Source organism: Rattus norvegicus, chromosome 13, assembly GCF_021556685.1.
Source record: "Rattus norvegicus strain SHRSP/BbbUtx chromosome 13, alternate assembly SHRSP_T2T, whole genome shotgun sequence".
In the NCBI taxonomy this organism is placed as follows: domain Eukaryota; kingdom Metazoa; phylum Chordata; class Mammalia; order Rodentia; family Muridae; genus Rattus; species Rattus norvegicus.
Genome location: NC_141546.1, coordinates 89436343 through 89459631, shown reverse-complemented (window position 1 = coordinate 89459631; position 23289 = coordinate 89436343). Strand labels below are relative to the sequence as shown.

Sequence of the window (23289 nt, the reverse complement as noted above, 5' to 3'; positions counted from 1 at the left end):
GACTCAAGGTCCTCCTTTGGCCTTCCAAATTGGAAGCATACAGCCATGCTGTCTGTGCCTTTCCATTATTCATGACTCTACTTACACTGTCTCTGTGATGATGGGAAAAGCTAAAATGAGCCCTGTATATAATAAGCGAAGGAAAAAAGACTTGTTTCACTGGTTGTTATTGTTGTTGTTTTGATATTATTTGTGGGTGGTCCCCGTTTTATCCAGTCTAAAAGGCAACTCTAAAACCAGCGACTGATAGCTTATTTACATATATGACTAGTCCTGAAATCATGTAAACAATGATTATCAGGTTGAGCATTTGAGTCCCCGTCGATAGTTCTTTTGGGCAACGGTGAGCACTGGTTAAAAGCTGCTGCATGAACTCTTCAGCTGCCTTTTGATTCTCATAGTCTGGGCAGATAAGCCCGAGAAGACAGAAGACAGGCCTTCGTCCCATTTTCCAGCTATGCTGGGTGCTACCTTCAGCAAGCTGCTTTGTTGTTCTCTTTCTTCCCCTGGGGAATCCGGGAAGTCTTGGCTGACTCTAGGTTGGCCCATTCTGAGTAACAGCTTTACAGTTCTGAACGCTTGGAATGGGTCTAAATGTGAAAAGAAAGCAGGTAAGATATTTGTTGACAGCAAGTTTCTAAAATGCATTATTTTCTATGATTTTGAACCCAGGTGTTCAAAGTTGGCTGAAGCCAGACTGTCAGGTTTTAATAAGGCAAACAAAAATAGGCTAGTTCTGGGAAAGAAACTGTCAATTCAAAAAATCAGAATGGAGTTCTGTGGTTTCAGAAGCAATGGCTTCTGCCAAGAAAACAGTCCTTCATCTTTCCATGAGCACCAATAAAACCTGTTGGGGATGAAAACCATAGTAGGCTGTTTCAAAAGTAAGGTGAAATCTTATTTTCCTTGAAATTTCCGAGCTTGGTAACGAAGGTCTCAGATTTTTCTTAGGCCTTTTTTTTCATTGACCCAGTCAAAGGTTTATCTCTGAGCATGTATTCAGATGATGATTTTACACTCAGGTGCCTTTGTCAATACAGACACATGGAGGTTCAGTGCTGAAGAGGTCAGTGGAGACCAAAAATCTCTCAGAGAAAAAGCCAGCATCCTGTGAACATCACAGCCTATCACCTTCAGGCCAAGTGTGCAAGCATTGGTCTATGTTCTCTGGGCGCTGAATAGTCGGATTCCTATTAGAAATCTTTGTGTTCAAAATCTAGGGAAATATAGGGATAATAATAACCCCTATGTGGAAAAGAGAATAAATCTAAACATTGGATTCTTTGCACTGAATTCATTCAAGACTTTAATAGTTAAACATCTTTTGCTATGAGATCAGTTTGTTTTTAATTTCACCCACTCCAGTTATTCAAAACAAAAGGAACCTGGCTTTATGTGCACGTGCACACACATGTGTGCTTGTGTGTGTGTGTGTGTTTCTATAGTCTTGACATTTTGAGTCCATCCTAAAGAGAATGATCTGAAGGCATGAACGGGGGTTGCGGATAAAGGGGATGTTGGACTTCTCTACATGACAAGGTTTGGATTGGAAGTCAGCTAAACAAAATGTTAAGACTGCCCACAAGGTTGTAAATCCACAGTCTGTAGGGAGGATGGGAGAAATACAGAGAGTGACTGTAGTGTAGTGCGTGTGTGTGTGTGTGTGTGTGTGTGTGTGTGTGTGTGTGTGTGTGTGTGTGTGTACGCGCGCGCGCGCTTGTGTCTGTGTGTGTGCGTGCGCGCGCGTGTGTGTGCAGTGTTTGCGGGTTAGAAGCACAGGGCTGAGTGGAGCCTAAGAGGGAGGGGGTGACTGGTGTGATTTGTTTGGTGTTCTGAGCCAATAGAAACCCCAGCCTGTGATAATATCCCCGTGCAGCGCTTAGAGCACTCAGTGCTGTCTCCAGCTCCCTCCACATCTGCAGGCGCGGCCAGGACGCGCTCCGCCCTCTGCGCTCTCCTAGGCTCCCTTCGCTCTGCACAACCTCGCTGTTTCCCCGGCCTCCTGCAGAACCAAGCTGCAGCTGCCCGGGAAGATCCGGCGCACACCCCGCTGTGGATTGTGTCATTCACACAGAGGAGAGGGACAGGGAGACACACCAGGGAACCGAGAAGGAGGCTTCCATCTCGTCATTGCAGGTATGCGGCTTGTCACGACCTATCTGAGGTGCACAGGTTTCTGTCTTCTGCCTTTCCAAGGCACCCAGGGTGGATTCACGTCCGTCCGCTGGGCTGGTTCGCAGAGAAGCGCGGAGTGAATGCCCTCCTGAGTTCTCCCGGGTAGTTACTGCTTTCCGCGTCGCTGGGGCCATCAGGTGGATTCACCTATTGGATTCTGCAGAGGTGGAAAGCCCAGATCTTTAAACTTCACCGCGATCGTTAATTAAATAAAATAACACCAGTATCTGCACACTATCACAAGAGTACCCTTTGGTGACCTGCATTATAATGATGACCCATCATGCAATTGTTTAGAAAGCAGGCTTTGAATATAGTCAGCCTACCTAATACGTTAATGTGTTCCCTGTAGGGTCGGGAAGCCAGAGAAGACTTGGGCATGGTCTTGATTTTCTAAGCATGTAGCCAAAGTGGATATCATGGCTGAAATATTACTATGGATTTAGGTTGTGTCTGAAGGAGAAAAAAAGGAAAGAAGCGAGGCAGCAATTTAAAAAACACGGTTGTCATATTCTTACCTTCATTGATAAATTAAAAATACATTTATCTTTCAGAACTCCTGTTAGGATGATTCCAAACTCTCTCAAATTAGGTTAAAAGCATACGAATTGATCCCAGCACTCAAGAGGCTAAGGCAGGAAAATTGTGATTTCCAGGCCAGCCTGGGCTACATGGTTAAAACTATGAACTGAAAAACTTTGTACAAAATATAAACATTTTCAGGCAATGTCAGTTTGTAGTTTTATTTAATGGTCAAAGGTATAGGTTTCTGCGTGTTTATTTTTGAGGCGAAAGGTGGGGGTGGGGAGAACGCGACAAAATAGCTATTTTCCTGGGATTTCACCATGTTTGTTTGATTCACAATTTTGAAGTTGGTTATGTAATTTTTCCCCCTGTTGATTACTTATGATTAAATTAACATTGCTTAATCAGTTCCATCTTCCCAGAAAAGCCAAAGGGGCTGAGTAACTGTGATAAAGGACTAGTCCTGTTTTGGACAGTCCTCAGGGCTGATATTCACAGGCCCCATCCTCTGTAAGACGTGCTTTTCCTGGAATGTGAATATAGAAATCTCTTCAGGATGTCACGTGGGTAATGACATACAGAATCTGAATAACGCTCTACCCAGTCAGCTCCTGGTATTTGCTGGTAGTGACCCATTCATTGACAGTTCAGAGCTGGCTCATGCCTCTGCAGTACCCGAGTTTCAGCACTGCCCTTATCCCAGATCTTGTGCCTGGCCAAGCAAGATAAGGAAGTTATAAGAAAGCTATTCACTTTGCATATCGCCATGGAGAGTTTAAGTTGACCCATTTTCTTTTGATCAGATGACCGTGCTCTTTCGTCACTCGGAAGAATGCATGCGTCGTTCTACTATGGAGTTAGGAAAATGTCACATTTTTGCCCTTTGACTAAAGTGAGTGGTCACACGGGACATTTTTTAAAAAGTCCTGACAAGCAATAGATGTACTGAGTAAATGCTGTGTTTAAGGAAGAACATGTTAGTACTGTAGAGGAATATGCCTTATCCTTAGGCATACACCAGAAAAACTGATTGCAAAATGTTCACTAGTCATTGCATGCCATTGACCCAACTTAAGTCTATTTGTAGTTGTAACAGCTTATTATTATTATTATTATTATTATTATTATTATTAATTACTGTTAGCCTCTCTCTCTCTCTCTCTGTCTCTCTCTCTGTGGTGTATATAAGGAGGTAATAGGAAAACTTTAGGGAGCCACGTCTCTCCTTCCACAGTGGGATCTTTAGAGCAAATGCAGGCCGTCAGACTGGTGCCGCCCAGCCACCCTGCAAGCCTGGATAGTTTTGTTATGAGCATCTGTCAGTCTCCTATAACTCATTTCTCCTTGCCACTCAACCCCAAAGGCATGCTGGGAGTGTTGCATTGACTAAGTGAGAGCCTGGGTACGTTCATTTTGCCCAGGCTGAGATATTTGTGGCTTCTCAGATACATGTGTATATCTGGATAGGAGGTGTGGACATACACATACGCAGGGTATTTTGATCGTTCATTGTTTTGTGCTATCATTTTCATGGAGAGAGGCACTCCAAGGTTCATTCTCTTTACATCTTACAATAACCAGTAAGAGATCTAGATTCCCCCCCCCCAACTACTTATTGGTATAATTTAAACAAATCACATGCCTTCAAATATCTTACCACACCTCCAACTTTGCTCTCGTTTGATTCAAGAGCACTGTGCTGAATTCTGAGTTGGGTCCTGGGTTCTATTGATATGAGATGACTGGCTTGCCTGCTTCAAGGGTAAAGCATGATAGACTGCAGTCTTCCAGGCATGCTTCAGGCTGGGACAGCCAGGTTCATGCTCCCCTGGCATGCGGCAGATGTGCCAGGTGGCAGGCAAGAGCTCGGTGTTAGACTCTTTCAAGCAGTTAGAGCAGCAGTGAATTATTCAAATCCAAGAAAATGTGCCCCATATTGGGCTTCTGACTAGTCCCACAAAGGACCAGCATGTAAGACGAATTGCATAGAAGGGGAAGACATGTAATTATAAATTTGATCTATGGGGGCATCTGCTTCTCCAGTTACCTGCTTCTCCTCCTATCACATAACTCTCTTGTCTCTAAGAACTGTACACATGGACTTAATAATGTATCAAACCAAACCTGATCACATGGCAGGCTACAAAAATGTGGTCCTTAGAGCACTCATTGCAACACTAACCTACCAATTTGCTCTATTTGTCACTGCCATCCCTTCGAGGAGGAAAATCCCCTTGCCTCTCCGGCACACTGACAGTCCCAGCCCTTGGTGGAGCACTAATTGGTAAAGATGAGTCCCAGGACCTTGTGGGAGTTAAGAGGGTGGGGAATGAGATGTTTCACGCAACAAGAATGTGAAGTGAGACTCTGTGACAGTTGGACAACCTCAAGTGGGAATCCAGGAGTCAGAGGGAAAGATGAGTCTATTTCCTGTGGTTCGCTTCAAGGCTATAGATTTGATGCGATGTCCTGAGTATTTCCAACACTTTTTCTGCATTCCCAGGTGTGCTATACACAGGTGTGGGGTGGAAAGAAAGACTTCTTGGGGTGCTGACAAGTCTGGCCATACAAGCCAGAAGAGGGCAGCATGCAAACTCTGAAAAATACGATGCCTCTTCTGCATGTGCTTATACCAATTTCCCAATGGCTGCAAAATGCCTGTTCAGGCTTATGTACCCCCGTCCTTCTGGAAAACACAGTGTAGGGTCTTATGAAGAGATATGTCACCCAGAGGGATCTTTTTCTTTACTTTACTTTTCTTTTCTTTTTCTTTTCTTCCCTTTTTCTTTTTTCCTCCCTTTCTTTTTTCTTTTTCTTTGTCTCTTCCTTCCTTCCTTTCTTTTTTCTTTCTCTTTCTTTGTTTCTTTGTTTCTTTCTTTGTTTCTTAGTTTCTTAGTCTCTTTCTTTCTTTCTTTCTTTTTCTTTCTTCCTTTCTTTCTGCTGGTTTTGCTTCAGAGTTGGAGTTGCCGGACATAAGGAAAATAACCAACTATTTAATGGGAAGCTCAGCTGCTGCTTCTTTTCACTAACTGCACTTATTGACTCTAATCAAGCAGTCTTTATACTATTAGGAGATGAAAGAGTGGGAGACTGAATACAGGGAAGAGAGAAAAAGGAAGGTGGGAGTTCCCTGAGGCTTTACAAAGAATAATCGTTTTATTTATTTATTTATTTTTTCTTTTCTTTTTTTCGGAGCTGGGGACCGAACCCAGGGCCTTGCGCTTCCTAGGCAAGCGCTCTACCACTGAGCTAAACCCTCAACCCCAATCGTTTTATTTTTAATTTGTTCATTTGTTCGTTGCTGCCTTGTCAGCCAAACCAATCATCTCTGTGTATCTCAAGTGTAAGCTTGAGGCCGCTGCAGTCAGTGATCCTTTTGGAAACTGGGCTTTTAAAACTGGAGATGTGGAATATGCTGCTTCAGTGCTGGGCAGAATCTAAGACGTGCTAACAAGAACAAGAATCAAGTATCCACCTTCAAGCCCCGGGATAGTTAAACACCTAGCCTTTCCTAATTATCTTCTAAAGCCCAGCGATTTGAGTTAGAACTGTAAGTTGTAGTGGAGGCTCCGGGTCTTAGACCAGAGGTGACAAATCTTACACCAGTCCCCAGTCCTCAAACTTAGTCCTTTCTCATGCTGTTTCTTCGGAGATGACTCTGAAGGTACAAGTTCTAAAAGTTCATAAAGAGTTCACCACTCTTATAGGGTGTGAAGGGCAGTGCTGACACCTAAGTGGCTTCATTTGGTGTCATTTAGCAGTTTAGAGATGTTAGCCTCGGGGAGTCTCTCTCCTTGCTCTCTTTAGTTCATCTGCCGTACAGCTCACTACTGTATGTGAGGGCTGAGAAGAAACTGCAGAATTGGGTTTTAGAGCCCACACTGGCAATCACAGAGAAGTCTCATTCTGGGAAAGCTGTGCTTCTCTGTGAGTGAGAAGGCATGGGTTAAGGTTAGATGCCTCAGAGAAAAAAAAGGGCAAGGTATTTTTTGTCAAGAAATCATGGCTCCAAGCTCATAGGGTGGAATATAAGAGGCTCAGGGAGTTGCCCATGTGGGCATGAATGAGACCTTGAAAGCACTCATATCTTCTTTTCTCTAGGGCCACTGTACTCCGCTAGAGGTAGGTTGCCCCTGAATGAAAGAAAAGGGGTTTCAAGGACAAGATTGAAATTCTTTCATGTCTGGAAGAAGAGTGAGGTCATTGTGTGTCTCTCTTCTCCCCCGTTTTTAGTTGCATTGGTTTCTGACGTAGTCCTACTCCCTCTCTGGAACCGTGCAATGCCTTCGTGCTGAAGCTCTGTGGCAGGTTACAGTTATTCAGGGTCCTCATGGAACCAAGTACATTGCTGCAAGAGTGGGGAATAGCAAGGGAGAGAGAAAGGACTAAGCCCAGACACTGGGGAATAATTTATAACCTCTGGTCTAAGACCCAGAGCTCGTCTGCTGCTTCCAGTTCCCTGTGGCTCAACAACCCCCACACCAACTCCTTTCAGATAGTCAAATAAACCACAGTACATTCCCCCTTTTAAAGATTACTTTGAAATAAAAAAAAAAGTCTACAGTAAGAGAATTCTGGCTGGTACGATAACCCTAGTAAGAAGACATAGTTCTGCAAATAGTTCATTAAAAGTTATTTATGGATTTTTTATGCAAGGGAATCAGAAGGAAAGGAAATGCATAACACTAGGAAAGCTCTCTACAGGGGAGGGGTTAGAAGAACAGGAGGCTAACAACATGAATATTCTCAAATGTGACTTTCATGTTAGGTGTTAATACAGCTTCCCAGCACAGCAGTCTCCTGTCCTGTCATGTATTCAGTGTCACACAGCAAGTGGGAGAGAAGACAAGGGGCAGGGAAGCACCTGAATCTCTTATATGAAATTCTAAGTTGACATTGTCTAGTTGAGATATCGTGTGTCTTAAATCATTCAACCTAACTCTGTAAAAAAAAATGACTTAAGGCTGAAAGGAAACTAACCCGTTCATCCATGAAAAAGGGTCTGCCTCTAACTGCTTTCATTCACTTATAACATGAATGCTTTCATATTTCCTAATTACATTGGTTGAATTGGGGAAAAGCAGATAAATATATAGCTAATAAGAACTAAGTAGGTGTAAAAATGAGATTTCTCCACCTTTCCTAGGCATCTAATTTTCTTAGGCTTTTCAAGAGATCTTTAATTCCCCACCCCCATTACTCATCTGAAAAAACTACAGTTCATCTAACATTTGGTGAATGCATGCCATGTGCCAGATAGCGAGGGGAATATTTACTCAGATCATCAAAAATCAGTGGGTGTTTATTTTACCACAACATTGAATAGCTGCAAATATAGCTATTCATTCAACCATGCAAGCAAGCATTTCTCAGGTAGCTACTGAGTCTCTTTGTGTAACAACAAGAGAATTATATGTGCGCTTTCAATATTGATTTATTTTAGTGCATAGACTAATGAGTGCATTAGTTACATGCGCATGCTGTATTTCATAGACTAAACACATGAAGACATATTCAAACGTAAGTCTATTTGAGAGCTACAACTGTGCCAGTCTCTTGAATAAGATCATGTTTCAGGCCTTGGGACCACATCCTCTACTCAAAACAGTTCCTTACAAAAACGTTTGGGTAACACACACATGTGGATTCAGGTATGTATCTTCAAGACTTCCCCTCAACAAACAATATGAACTTCCTTGAGTCTGATTTTTCCCCCTAGTCTTTGGAGGAGACAGACTAGAAATGTTGCTTGGTTTCAGAGAGTAAAATCACATTAGTACTTGTTGTGGTGGAAGAGCATTATCTAGACATTAGGAAAAATATTGAAACCCAGAAAGTAAGACAACTTGGTTTCCATGTTCACATCTTTCCTTGGAAAACCTACTATTTCCCCTGTGTTTGTTCTTTGCACTAAAGATGAAAGACAAAAGTGCATCATTGTGCTTCAAACCAGTCTCGGACTTCAGCTCTATGTTCTTTCTGTAAAAACAGCTGTCTCAAATGTGACTTTACTAAACCTGTTATACTCCTCATGCAATTTTACAAACACAGTAGGAGTAGATCAGCAGCAGCAGCAGCAGCATTCCCATTTTACAAATGAGTTAATCAATACTCCATGCTCTCGGATTGTCACATAGATGAAGCTGGCTAGATAGATAGGTTGATTGGTAAGAATTTCCCAAGTGTCCAAGCCCTAAAACCTAGAGGCTATAGTGTGCTTGTGCCTTTGTAGCTAAGGAGTCATAGAAAGGTAGATCCCTGTTCTTGCTGGTCATTCAGCCTCATGTACTTGGTGAGCATAAAGCTAATGTGAGACTTGGTCTCAAAAATCATGGTAGAGGACTGGAGAGATGGCTCAGCGGTTAAGAGCTCTCTCTGACTGTTCTTCCAGAGGGCCTGAGTTCAATTCCCAGCAACTACTTGGTGGCTCACAACCATCTGTAAAATGATCTGATACCCTCTTCTGGTGTGTCTGAGGACAGCTACAGTGTACATATATACCTAACATAAATAAATAATTCTAAAAAGAAATCATGGTAGATGGCATGTGATGAAAACACCTGAAAGAGTATTCTGGCTTCTATCTCCCTCCATAACTACACACACACACACACACACACACACACACACACACACACACACACATACACACACACACACTACCACTAATCAAGCTGTTACAGATCTTGTGTCAAACCCACATTCCTTGCCCTTCCTTCAAGTATTCCTAAGTAGGTATTGAGAAGTTGTGATCTAGAGGACACTGTGCAAGGACACAGGTTACCACAGTAAGGAAGAGTGCCTTTAAGAACTCAGTGTCATAGAAAGGGCAAGAGATGTTTGATGAGAGTCAAATTCCATGACACTCTGAAAGTAGAGTCTGAATTTTGCTTAATGAACAAAGTTGGTTGACAACAGGAACTCTATTCTATTCTAAGCAATTTCAATCCTCACTTCACCGAGTCCTACACTCGTTCTACATAGCACTCCATCCAGTGCGGGTCGAGACCTCCTGTGTGAGTTTATGCTTCCTTCTTCCACTCACTTTTTAAATGGTCCTTGAGAACAGAGACTGTTTCTTATTCAATGTTTTATTTCCCAGACCCGGAGTTGTGCATAACAAACTGTATCTGGTCTAGGTCCACTAAGATCCAGTTATGCCTAATTTAGAGCTGGGAGAGGAGACTGCTCTTTATCTCCAAGGAGATATGGTGTCCAAATGCTTCAAACATACATATGTACCAGAAGCTAAACAAATGACAAACTCCAACATGTTCTCTCTCTCTCTCTCTCTCTCTCTCTCTCTCTCTCTCTCTCTCTCTTTTCTTCTTCTTCTTCTTCTTCTTCTTCTTCTTCTTCTTCTTCTTCTTCTTCTTCTTCTTCTTCTTCTTCTTCTTCTCCTCCTCCTCCTCCTCCTCCTCCTCCTCCTCCTCCTCCTCCTCTTCCTCCTCCTCCTCCTCCTTCTTTCTTCTCTCCTTTCCATTCCTCCTTCCCTCCTGTCTTCCTTCCTTAGTCCCTTTCTCATTTCTTCCCTTATTCCCTCTTTCCTTCCTTTCTTGATTTCTGTGCCTCAATGTACCTAACCCCTTAATGCTTTAAAATGATTATTTTGGTAAGAAAGTCAAGCAAATATTAAAAATCTGTTCTCCTTACAAACATATCTTACTCTTTAAGCGTTAAAAATATGAAGTCAACTATTCCAATAGATTTTTTCCCCAAGTGAAGAAAACTGTAATAGATGGTGCCAGCGTGTGATCCTCTACTGTGCAGGCTGCTTGTAAGTTTGGAATAAAAATTTGGTTTCTGACTGTATTGTTTAGCTTCCCAGTTAAGAGATCCCTGATGATGAAGAAGAAAGTGACGCTGTCACTGAAAATTTGGGGGAAAATGTCTTCATTTTCAGATGGAAAATTTAATTTAAGAGATACTGGACAGTTAATGAATTTGCTCTCTAGTAATTTCACACAGCAAATTTTTGTTTGTTTTCATTTTTTTGCTTGTTTGTTTTGCCATACCAGTTCTTACTATGTAGCTCAGGCTAGACCGCAACTCACAGCCCTAGCTCTCTTGCTTCAGATTCTTGAGTACTAGAACTGCAAAACCATGCTGAGGTTAGAGGGCAAGTTCAAAACCTGCGGTTGTTGTTGTTTTTTGTTTTTTTTTTTAACATTAGAAGTCTTATAAAAATTCAGCAGACTCTGAGAATTTGCATGGTTCCCCCAATTACATCTTGAATTCTACTGGTCTGTAGTGGAAAATCTCAGCCTCTCGATGAATGCATCAGATAATAATAGTCTTAATACAATTGTGTAGAATAAAATGCTATTTGGATGTTGTATTGATTTATGCATCCCCAAACACTGCTGATTTTCTACACAACCTCAAAACCATAGGAGCTATCAAACTTCCTTCTGAACAGCATTGTTTAGTGTTAGCACTATTCAGATACTTTTATTTATTATCATTTACATAATATACGTATATATCTTTATAATGATATCCCATATTTTATTTGTTTGCAATTTTTCTGAGAAGGGCTTTTTAGATTTTTTTAAGACAAAATCAAAAAAGGCCTTTCGGGAACAAAATATAAAATCTTTGCCCCATAGGTAGTAAGTTAGGCTTATTAGGGGGCAGCTGTTCTAACATTTGCCATTGTCACTAGTGGAAATTTGAGCCAAAATATTAGTGGGGAAGGTTGGGATGAGTGAGATCTAGTTGGCAAGGGTAAGACTCCCTCACAGAGTTAGGTGTTGGTAGCACCACCCTCCAGGGAATCTCTACATGGTCAAAAGAGAGACTGTCTCTCCTCTGTTTGAATGTCCCTAGCTTTAGCCAGATTGCTATGCCACAAGAGAAGAGTCCTTGTGGAAATACCTTATAGCACATATCTTTGTATTTTTAATGATTGGTCTTCGATATCAGTAATTTCCAGTAAGATAACTTGAATAACTCATGGTGATAGTAGACAGGTATAGCTTGTGTGCTGAAAAGTGAGAGTGTGTCTGCATTCAGAACCTCCTGCTATATCCAAGTGTTGTATTTGTAGTCTGTTTCCTCTTCTGTACTGCCAGCTCTTGAAGAGACTATTTTATTCTTAACTTCATATCTTTGTTATATTGCATTATACCTGAGTCATGATATCTAATGTTTGCCAAGGGGATGAATGAACAAAATATCACATATACAAGTCACCACAGTTACAGAACCAGTGGCCATATTTTAAAATTAATACGCTGTAGGGAAATAATATAAGAAATAATTCTGATTTTACTCAGGTTGGATCTGATCTATTTCCCTAAAAACCATGTTCTGAGCTAGAAATGTGACCCAGTCAAAAAACTCAATTATTATTTTTCTTGGTGTAGTTGATATTATCATTACTGTTGTTGTTATTATTATTATTGCTCAGGGTTTTGATATTAATGGAGTAGTCATCAGGATGGACATCCATGAAGGTTTCTTAAAGAACAGCTCATTACTCTAAGTACTTTAGAACTGACACTTCGATTTTGTAAACTGAGATAAATAAGCTGGAGTGTTTGGGTCTCAATTTTATCTTTGAAGTAGAAAGAATAATCATTTGGAAGAAACGTCAGTCAGACACTCTTCAGAGAACCTTTGATTCATTCAACAAGTATTTATGGAGCCAGGGCTAGACGTGGCAAGAGATCAAAAGATGGACCATGTTTTGAAGGAGTTTAGCACTCATGAGGAAAGCAAGACATGTATATCAACAATGAGTAGTACACAAGGTGAAAAGTGGGGAGCATTAGTAACGACTTCCACAAATAAGGTCTCCCCAGTTTGGGGGAAGTGAAATGTCATTTCCAAGAAAGACTTCAGGAATATTTCTGGAGACCTGTGCAGCTCTGACTCTGTGTTGGTCTCATGATTAACTTCCTGTTCTTGCCTCTTCATGGCATGTGTGGTGGGTTCAGCGAGTTAAAAATCCTGGAGCTTTAGATTCAGATAAAACTTATTTAGTCTCCTTGTTTTATAACCAGGACAGTGCTAGCACAGAAGTTGCCTGTTTTTCAAAACAAGTTGGTGCACTGTAGAGCTAGCATTAGAATCCAGCCTCTCCCTTCTCCCATCCTTTGTTTTCTACACCATCCTCCCTTACAACACTCTACTCTTACAGAACCTAAATCAAAAGCACAGGAAGTGCTACAGCCTTTCACAGAGGTCCAAGGTGCAGCCTGCCAGAGGGTTGCTGAGGCTGGGGAAGTGTATCATGCTTGCTGACAATAGATTTCATGGGAAGTTTTATTATTGTTTAAATGGAGACTCTTAGCTTTCTACTGTTCATTTCAGTAGTGTCATCCGACTCACCTCAGAGATTAGACTCCCTGGGGCTGAGATCCAATGAAACAATCCCAATATCATTTAAAAATCCAGCAATGTTTTCATCTGGGCTGGGGGTTAATGCAGCAATGGCAGCCACTGCCTCTCCCTCTTCGATTTTCAGTCACTGGAGTGAGTTTGGGATTCCCTAAGTGAATGCAATGACTCTCCTCCTCCCTTCTGTTTGGACTAAAGGATTTGTATGGCATTAGAATGGATTATCTCTGTGATCCATGTGCTCAAGTTGTCTCCCACTCCCAAACCAGTGTCTCCTGTAGTCCAAATGCCTCATTTGGACTGGCTTATTTGATCATACTTAGAATTCCTTTAAGTAGCATGTGAAACCTCTGGGCAGGACTCAGGGAAGAAATGAGTCTGTCAAAGTCTACTCTCACTCATTGGTGGCTGGTCAGTCTGGATAGAAGCACACTGCTCTTTTCAGACATGTTGATAGAATATACACAATAGCTTATACACCACAGCCAGACATCTCCCTGGGAAAGGCTCCTCAATAAATAGTGGACACAATTTTTACCAAATCTCTATTGGATGGTGAGAGGATGGATGGGTAGATAAGGAAGATGGATATACAGGCAGATTGATTTGAGGTATAGCAGTCCAGTGTCCCCAGATGACTGTGACACTCAGCAGACAGATGGACTCTTCACAGCGGAACAATTATTATCCACTGAAGGGAAAAGTAGGAAGCAGCAAATGGGTCCAGAGCAGAGCATCCATATTTCACAGTAGCTCCGTTCACACTTTTCATCCAACTCTAGTCAAGGTAACTTGCCATCGCCAAAGAGAAATGTGTCTGTGGAAAAATAGAACAAATAATACCAAGTTTTATTCTTGTAGAAACTGGGAGCAAACATTTTCAGTTCTATTCTTGGAGTTGAATGAGACGCCACTGAAAGTGACTGATGTGCGAATAGGCACCATATGGATTTGTACAAAGGGAAGAAAATAATCCGCAGTTGTAAAAATATCTTTGGTCTTCATACGGCTGATATGTGCCCACATGGTTCTGTCGGGTGGTTTTGCTATAAGGGATTATTCCTAGACTAATAGAAAAATTTTCCTTTTATAGTGGTTGTATGTTTTCCCAGATTATCATTGTAGCATGCGAAATCTCACAACTCCAGAAATTCAAAAGATCAAAGGCAGAGAGGGCCACGGAGCTCTCTGCACTCGCCGCACACCAGTGCACAATAGTTTGGCTACTAGAAATGCTTTTCATAGCAACACAAAAGTGTACTTTTATAATCACCAAGCCGTGCTATGAAAGGTGATATGCATCCCTAATTCTTCCATTAGATATTGCCCTTGTTTCTTGATGGCAGTAAAATTCAGATTGTCTCCATATGATGAAACACTGGCCAGCTGAGGCCTGGGGCTCTAGAGTTGATATTAACTGCAGTGCTGTTGGACTGATTTTCTGTTTCAAATGACAGCCAGAGCTATCAAATAAACCCAGCGATATTTATTAGGGTGGCTTCTGAATATACAGAGTGTGATTCATGACAGAGACTAATCTTGCTAAAAGAAGGGAAAAGATGTTTTCCATCTGCAGGGCCGCCTCAGTAGCTGGCATAGGGCAGACATTCAGACCACATTTTGTGGATGCTTGAAAAACTTACAGCATGAAGATTGGAAGTAAAGTTCTCTGCTGAAACGTGACAGAGTCACAGACGGTGCCAACACATTGGCCAGTGGTTTAGAATGTAAGCCCTTTTCTCAAAGGTCCGATTTTGCTTGTTTCACCAATTTTCGTTGAGCTTCCAAGTGTGCCAGGCACTAGAAATATAAAAGGAATAAGATAGAGCCCTACCTTCCAGGGGCTCCCTGCTCACTTGTGAAAACAAGCAAGTGAACAAAATAGCAACGAGTAAATAGTGCAGGCAAGAGCTGCAGATATAACCCAGTGGCCGTACCTTTACCTAGCATGTGCCAGGCCCTACATTCGCTCCCCAGGACTATGAAGTATATTATGTGAGGTGATCTGAGTACCTACCTGGAATCCCAGCATGTGGGAAGGTAAAGCAAGAGGATTGTTGTGCGATCCAGGCTAATCAGTGGTATCAAGGCGTTGTCTCAAAAGTAAAAAGCAAAGGCTTTTGGAGAGGTGGCTCAAGGGCTGAGAGTGTTTGCTGCTTTTCTAGACAACCTCAGTTCTGTTTCCCCCGTCCGTGTCACGCAGCTCACAGGCACCTGTGAACAGCAGCTCTGGGGAATATGGTGCCCTCCTCTGGCTTCTGGAGGCACCTACATGTGTGAGGTACACACACACACACACACACACACACACACACACACACACACACACACACCACAGAGAGAGAGAGACAGACAGACAGACAGATAGACAGAGAGACAGAGAGAGACAGAGAGACAGAGAGACAGACAGACAGACAGAGAGAGACAGAGAGACAGAGAGAGGGAGGGAGGGAGGGAGGGAGGGAGGGAGGGAGGGAGGGAGGGAGGGGAGGGAGGAGGACATTGAGGAAGGGGACAGCACCATCAAAGTAGTCTAGATGTGAGCAAAGCAAATGGGAACAAAGTGACCCTAAGAATCTGCATCATTGGTTTTCCTTTGCAAGGGTGATCACGTAAGCGTGCGCCATGCTGGAGAACATCGCCAGCTCACTGTTCTCAGCAGTGTACAGCATTCACACACCGTCTCTTCAGCAGTTTAGCTTCTTGGTTGTCCCATGTCACACTGACGTGGAGTTTCTTCCTCCATGGGGTTCGGTGACATATCAGTGCTTAGATTTAGTGGCGGCCACACTCTCTCCATGATTTTCGGGCTTGAGCCTCAAGAATTACCTTTGGCAGCCCATGCTCTGTGCTCTCTAAGCTCTGGCTCCTGTTCTTTGCTGTATTCCAGAGTCAAAGGCCTTGGTCTTGGTTGGATTTTTTTGTTTGTTTGTTTGTTTTTGGTTCCTCCCCACCCCCACTTGAGGTCCTGTAACTGCAGTCATAAAAATCCAAAGAGGACTGGAATCCAGGCAAGTCACCACCATCAGGTGTTTTTCCTTAGAAAAATATGGTCCCAGGAACTATGACATGGAAAAGTCACCATGTTCTTTATTTCCTGTTTCATACCTGGCACTAGTTGCCTTTTAGGGGTAGAAGAGAGCAGGGCTGAGCAGGTGTGGTGTTTCCAGCCTCTGTGTACTTGAACACCAGCCAAAATGCAGGATTGGGAAAGTGACTGCGCAGAGGTCAGATTCTGCCATTTCCCCCCTTCTCCACCACAAATGCACAGGGAGCTAACCAAATGTTTGTTTTTCTATCAGAGCACAAGTTTGGGTACATCTACGTGACTAGTGGCAGCTGAGTTGAAACCCTGTTTCATAACAGGGCCTTACCTGAGTGCTTTAGACTGTCCATGAGAGCGTGTTCAAAACAGGTCATTCACCTTGTAAGAGCATGTTGGTGCGCAGAAGTGACTTTTGGTAAGTAGCAAGTGGGATAATCATGTGGGATAGTCATGGCTAGGTTTGGTCGCTGGAGAATCGCAGTGGTCACCTCAAACACAAGTTTTCCTTCCTGGCAAATACTGTATGAAATAATGCATTGGTTGCAGGATTTGACATTGTACTTGAAGGAAGAAAGACCATCTCTCAGCTGAATTGAGGAATGTCCCTGGTGCCATAGCAACAAGTACAACAATTATTCAGTTAGCCCCTTTGAAACTAACAACTGCCACCATGATAGCCATGGCTAATTTGGCATTTATCATGCTAGGAAGCAAGGTAAATCTTCCAAATGCATTGCAGATTGTGAACAAGTATAGTTAATTCTCCTTGTTCTTCAGAAGCAGAGTGTCAAGTTGTCTGTCCTTTCTCAAAAGTTAGCCCTGTGTCTTGTCTGTGAACCACAAAGCACTTGTTCTTGGCCTTCATGCTAGGCTCTGACCCAGGCTCAGTATTAAATGCTGAATACAATCTCATTTATGTTTCAAAGCAACCCATAGAGGCAGGTTTTATTACACATGAAAGCTGACTGCCAATATTGAGGGGTTGGCATTCAGAAAAGTTTTCAAAACCTGTGTTCTCTGTCCATGTGCAAGGACTGCTCCAGACAGCTCCAGGATACATGATGCGGCCCAGGTTGCCTTTCCTTCTTGGGTTTCTGGAGTCTTTTAATAGGGTATGACACTTTTGTTGCCTAAGTCAGAGCATGGTTTGAAAAGTAAAATACTATAATGATTGATCCAAATTGATTAATGATTGATCCAAAAGTGGGGCTGGATTGTCCACATATTCACAGGAGGGAGGGGACATCAGGGAAATGGGGACATGGAAGGGATACGGCACACTTTTGAGATGGCAAAAATATCAAGCAAAGGAGCTATGAGCTGGTAAAGTAGACACCTACTTTGTTCACACCTCCCTTGTGGGCCAAGCTGTCACATACATGCTAAGGTGTGTGCGTGAACTCACATAGAATCTCAGGGCGGTGTTCCCTCAAGTCCTGGTAGTCAAGTATGTGCTAAACAGCACACGTCAACTTTGTTCTTCTTGGATAATCTGGTTTGGGATTTATTAGATTTATTGCTGCTTTTTGGAATGTTCTACTCATGAAGAACATTCATGAAGTCCTGCTAATCATTTTATATTGCAAAGGATCATCCAGAACACTTTTCTCATCCTCTTAGATTCCCATCAACTATCCTTCTCAAGTTTATGTTTCAGGAAAAGAAAGACAAAAGAACAAACTGAGTCTTGCCCTTCCATTTTTTTGCCAGCTGCCAAAGTTGACCATTTCCTCTGCAGAACAGACTCCTGCCCCATACAGCAGGCAGCTGCACACTGCCCACAATGCCCACTGAGAACACTCACTGTGTGCACTGCCCGGTGATGAGCGGTGATTCTGGGAATCGAGCTTATGAGACTCTTCTAAAAACTAGGGTGATTGTAACATTTATCATCCAAACTAGATTGCTTTCAGAGTGTAAGGGAGGGAGCTATTAATAAACTGCCTGGGACAACAAGCAGAGCTGGAACTGTTGCAGGGCAAATAAGGACATGGAAAAGAGTGCATACTGCTCAATAATGTATTGTCAGCCCTCCAGTAACACCAGTCTTGGTCAGACCATATGTTCTTTAATAGACTCTGAGGACAATCATATCCACTCATTTACAAACATGGAGGACCTACTATGTTCTTGATGTTCCTGACTGGAGGAAGAGCTGCTAAGAATTCCCCAAGAAAATTCACAGTTCAGAGACTATCAAAATGCGACTTGCAGACATTCACGTAACAACAGTACCAACCAATTCTCTTGAGAACTTAATTGGTGACACATGTTCTGCTAACTGATTTTGTTCATCCCACATTTAATCACCATGTCATCCCATGAACAAGGGCACCGGGACTCACTCTGTAAGGTGAATTTATCCAGGGTACCCCAACATATAGCCCCTGGAGACAGAGTCAGTTCTCAATGTGTATGGTTTTGAAGACGGAGCTCATAGTACTATGCCTTCCATGGATCTCTACAGAGAACACAAGGTACATGTCATAGGAGAGGACCCTACAGTCCACAGACCACAGACAAGTCCCATTCTCCATCTTGTCACTTCTGGGGACACAGAAGGGAAGAAGGCTCCTCAAAGGAGGGGACAGTTGAGGTGAGCCTTACTGGACTCTCAGAAGGCTGAGTGGAGATATGAAACTTGGGGGTCAAGCTTGGTATATGGGTCAGTAGAGCAAATTTGGCCCTGACAGCACTGGTAAGAGAAGAGTTCTGAGGCTGTACTGCCTGGCTCCGCAATGGACAACAGGAACAGCCCAATGTCTAGAGAATCTCAGAGACACACAGGTTATCATTCACACAGACATTCCTGAGAAAGACCCTGTTCCTTTTTCAGAACCATTGAAACTACATCACTGAGGAACATGACAAGAAAAATATTAGCAAATTCTAGTCATTAAACAATATCAAACACAGGAGTTCTACCTGGGTCAATTTCTTTCTTTATTTGAGACAGGATCGTATCATCCCCAGGCTCATATACCCTCAGAGTGGCTAAATAGTCAGGGGTGACCTTACAGTCTTTCTGCCTCCACATCCCAGGTGCTGAAGTTCCAGGCTCGTCCTGCCAAGCCTGGTTTCAGTGGTGCTAAGAACTGAAACTGGGCATCTTACATGCTAGGCAAGAACTCAGCCCACTGACATCCACCCCTATCCCCAAATGATGTGAATTTTGAAGACAGCTGAAAAGCATCATTTTCATTACTAAGTTTTAAAGCTTAAAATTATTATGCCAATCTCTTTGTAAAGGATCATTTATCTTCAAAATGTCCAAAAAGCTGGCATTAGGATTATTCCTCTTGCTACCCATGGGTCCAAACAAAACAGTTACAGGATAGTCTCTAATCATGTGAATGGCACTTGAAATGAATTGGAGTTCATATTCCTGTTTTGATATATGTTATTATATATAGCTATGTTTCCTTTAAAAATCATGAATGCATTCATTAGTAATAGTCCATTTCAGATGAGATTCAATTAATAAACATCTCAAATGGTGGCACCCATCTATGATATTATCATTTGAGAAGGAGGATTATAAATCCGAGGCCATCTTGAGCTACAAAGAGAGATGCTGTCTCAAAAACAAAATCATCCCGCATCATTCTTTTTTCCCTGATGTGTTGATAGTTACTGAAATGTATTTTTGTTCCAGTGTCAAGACAACTCACCTCCTAGCATCTTCCTCGCCATTTACAGTTCTTCCCATTCAGCCTGGAATCCAGTCTCCCTTCATTTAATTTTATATCTTTAGAACAAAATTGTATGGTTTTATAGCCATTTGTACACTCACCTTGATTTTAAAAGATTCAAACACAAAAGGAGTTTCATCCTGTGGAAGACTTCCCAGCCATTTCCTTTTTATTCCAAGCATCATAAATAGCACCATACCTTGCAGGTAATCTAGAAGCCAGATTTCCAGGGAAGGTCCTGGCTCTACTGGTTTGAACACTAGAAATATGTCAAAAGCTGCTAGATGGCTGCATGCACATGTGCAACCCATACTTTCTTTTTTAACAAATCGTGGTTCTGACAAAACTGGTTACGAGCAGTCTTTTCCAAATCACCAGGAATTTTACCAGACCTGTTACTTAGTTGAAATAATCACCAGAAAATGTTGGAAGTGGAAGACGAGGGAATGACAAAATAAAGAAATCAAGAGGAATATCCACCTAAAAATAGTGTAAGATTTCTTTATACACACTGGGGAGTAAGGCTGAGTCCTCTAAGTCAGTCTCTATTATTAGACACCTAATTGTGTATTTAAACATATCTTCAAGCAACACAATTTTTCCCTGGTGAATTAACTGAATTTTATTCAGTTCATTTACTCAACGAGGAGATACTGAGTCCTCCTCTGTACTAGTCACTCTGAAAAGACTTGGGAAGGTGCTAATGGGCCAGACTGGATGATCTGTGCTCTCAGCAGCCAGTGACAGTGGCAGATGATGTGCATATTTAACAAATAATGTTAGATACGCTGTAGAAAATAGCATAAGTGAGGAACCAGAGAAATCTCCTTGGGCAAATGTCAGTTAGAAAACCAGTACTGTGGAATGCTGGCACACACTTTGTGAGGTAGAGAAAGGTAGGAGAATCACAAGTTCAAGGCCAACTTGAGCTATTCAGGAAATCCCAGGGGAGACTGGATCTCATAGTGAGACTTCATCTTAAAATGTTAAAAATAAAATGGTTGAGCACTGCAAAATGAAAAGCGCCCAATAAAAGAAATATATAGGCCAGCAAGATGGCTCAATAGGAAAGGCTGAAGACTTGAATTTAATCTTTGGGAAACACCTAGGGGAAAGGAAGAATCAAGTTCCCCAATTTGTTCTCCTATTTGCACATGAATGAAATGCTATGGCATGTGCAAACTTACATGCGCATACATAAAATGAATGAATGAATCAATGAATGAATGAATGAATGAAAAATGAATGAATGAATGTACTAAAATATATTTCTCAGATGAGGGTTCTTAAAGTGCAGATCCATTCCCATACCTGCTACTTCTCTGTGTACAGAACACTATTCACCAAATAGAAATTCTTGGACATTGAGGAGGAAGATCTTTCCCCATCTCACTAAAGGCTCATCTCTTCTACCTCCAACTGAGCCCTGCTACCCCATGGTCCCTTTCATTCGAGCCAGCATTGCATTCTTCTGGGTTCTTTCGGCTCCCAGCTCTGGTCTCCCCCTCCCCTGCCCAATATCCACCTGTTGAAATCCTACCCATCTTTCCAGGCCCAGCTTAAAGGCCACCTGTTCCAGCCAGCTTCTCCCTCTGCCAAAATGTCTCCTTCCTTCCTCCATCCTCCCTAAGGTCTTTGCACCTATCCCAGGATGCCTACAATACTCTGCCTTGAACCATGCCTATTTGTGCACACACACACACACACACACACACACACACACACACACACACACACACGTATAGCCTGCAGGAGGTCAGCTGGCCTGCAATTACAACTCTCTGATCTCAAGCAGTCCCCTGTAGAAAGACTTACCTCAGGTGCCCAATTCAAAGGTGCTGGGGAACTAGCCCAAAGAAGCAGGAGGGTGTGGAATAGAATCAGAAATAAATTGTAAACATTAAGCTGCTAACTCTCATCCAGGAACATTCTGGTTGGTTTTGACTTTTCCAAGAGAAGAAACCACATTCCCACACATTTTCTTGCAGTAGGCTTTCATATTTTCTTCTCTTTTCCCGTGGCTTCAAAGCTAAAAATTAATATAGGGGTATGAGCATTGGGATGGGCACAATCAATGTAGAATTCTATAATGTCTGAGGCTTCAGGCAGGGAAGACATCCCTCTCCTGCTGAGGAGGAGACAGTTAAGGCTGCTTTATTGATTTCAGCCCTTCATTCATCCCAGCTCACCTTTATTTCTGACACACTAGTATCATTTTGTAGATGTGTAATGGGGTAGGTCTGAAAAATAGAGGTTTTAGAGACTGGCTTGATTTTTTAATATCCTACATAAGCAATACCACCTTACCCAAGAGAAAACATTTAACTCAGGTTGTTTACAATTTTTCATAGGTAGACAGATGATAGATAGATAGATAGATAGATAGATAGATAGATAGATAGATAGATAGATAGATGGATGGATGGATGGATGGATACATACATACATACATACATACATACATACATAGATTGATGGATGGGTAGATAAATGGATCAATAGGGCTGTGACAGCTCCAACTTCTTATAAATATGCAAAATGCAGAAGTGATGGAAATTAGGAACAGTATGGTGTTGCTTTATCTATGGACAGAAACGTTTCTGAGAAGCATTTTGTTAGGCAATCATGCTACCATGCCAGCATTAGAATGTACCTACATAGCCACAGGATGAGGTGTTTGTTGAGAACTAGAAATAAAATGCCCATATAACAGTCATATCAGTGTTTTACATTAACTGTTTTTATTAAAAGAACTAGGGGTATCCTCTAAAATAATGACTAAAGGGAGAATCTAGTAGCTGCATAGACCAGCAATGTGGACAGTCCCTCTGGTTATCAAGTTCTTTTCACTACCCATATTGTGCATGTTACAGGTTTTAGAAAGTTTTCTTTATTCTTGAGAACTTCATAGAACTATACAAAGAAATATGATTGAGTCTATTCTTTATTCTCCACAAAATACAAGATATCCCTCCAAATTTCAAGTCTTAAAAAAGTAACCCAGTAGGTCCAGTTAATGCTTCCTAAATGTGCATGGATATAGGCCCATGCACTAGAGCATGGGACATTCCTCCAACAGTGACTCCCCCCAGTAGAAATTACCTGTCAGTAGTTGCTCAGTAAGGAGTAGGACTGGAGGGGCACTTCTTCATCTATGCCAGAGTCTTTGCTCTCCTGAACTTTTGTAGGTCGAGTGCAGGTTAACTATAGTTACTGTAAGTTCATGCTCCCAGTAGCCATGTCTAAACAACAGCCCTTCAAAGTCTCCTCTATACCTTCCAACTCTTAATTATTATTATTAATTATTATTAATTATTCCCATCTCCTTTTCCATGTCATTCTCATAGCTTTGCTGGGTTGGAGGTTTATGAACATTTGGGGGAAATGGTAGGTTTGTTTGCGTCATTTTCACAGAGAGGAGGGGCGTGAGCAGTTGCCAGTCGCACAGAATGCAATGACTAGGCAGAGGAGTTACTCAGCCTCGTCATTTCTGTGGTACACCTCTGT

The 23289-nt window shown here is 42.1% G+C and overlaps 1 protein-coding gene across 1 annotated transcript in view; it reads left to right on the top strand.

Moving 5' to 3' along the window:
- The first annotated feature begins 1891 nt into the window (after positions 1-1891).
- Grem2 (gremlin 2, DAN family BMP antagonist) overlaps positions 1892-23289 on the top strand; it is a 92832-nt gene continuing 71434 nt past the window's right edge. Inside the window, 1 exon segment of the mRNA NM_001105974.1 lies at positions 1892-2136. The gene's annotated coding sequence lies outside the window, so the exon portion shown is untranslated.